The sequence below is a fragment of the Sinocyclocheilus anshuiensis genome, unplaced genomic scaffold (assembly GCF_001515605.1).
Source record: "Sinocyclocheilus anshuiensis isolate Anshui unplaced genomic scaffold, SAMN03320099.WGS_v1.1 scaffold527, whole genome shotgun sequence".
NCBI classification, from domain to species: Eukaryota; Metazoa; Chordata; class Actinopteri; order Cypriniformes; family Cyprinidae; genus Sinocyclocheilus; species Sinocyclocheilus anshuiensis.
The window spans coordinates 1,150,021-1,150,250 of record NW_015548227.1 but is presented as its reverse complement, the minus strand read 5'-3'; the positions used below and the strand labels follow the sequence as shown (position 1 = coordinate 1,150,250).

Sequence of the window (230 nt, the reverse complement as noted above, 5' to 3'; positions counted from 1 at the left end):
CAGTTATATCTGATCAAATGCACATTATTATTCTTTAGTTTGGGTTAAACAAATACATTTTGCTTGGTTGAAACAGCACCTACACTAATTATGTCTATATTTGTTTCTCTGTTTTTGCGTAACTAGGATTTACGCAAGCTTCAGTCTGGATGCAGAACACCTGAGAAGAGATGATGCCAACCCCTCAGAGGACCTCAGATGATGCCAACCCTGAAACAACATACAGAACT

At 38.3% G+C, this 230-nt stretch overlaps 1 protein-coding gene across 3 annotated transcripts in view; it reads right to left on the bottom strand.

Annotated features, from left to right (window-relative positions):
* LOC107654447 (claudin-19-like) overlaps window positions 1-230 on the bottom strand; it is a 14,423-nt gene that overhangs the window by 8,855 nt on the left and 5,338 nt on the right. The gene's annotated exons all lie outside the window — the stretch shown is intronic.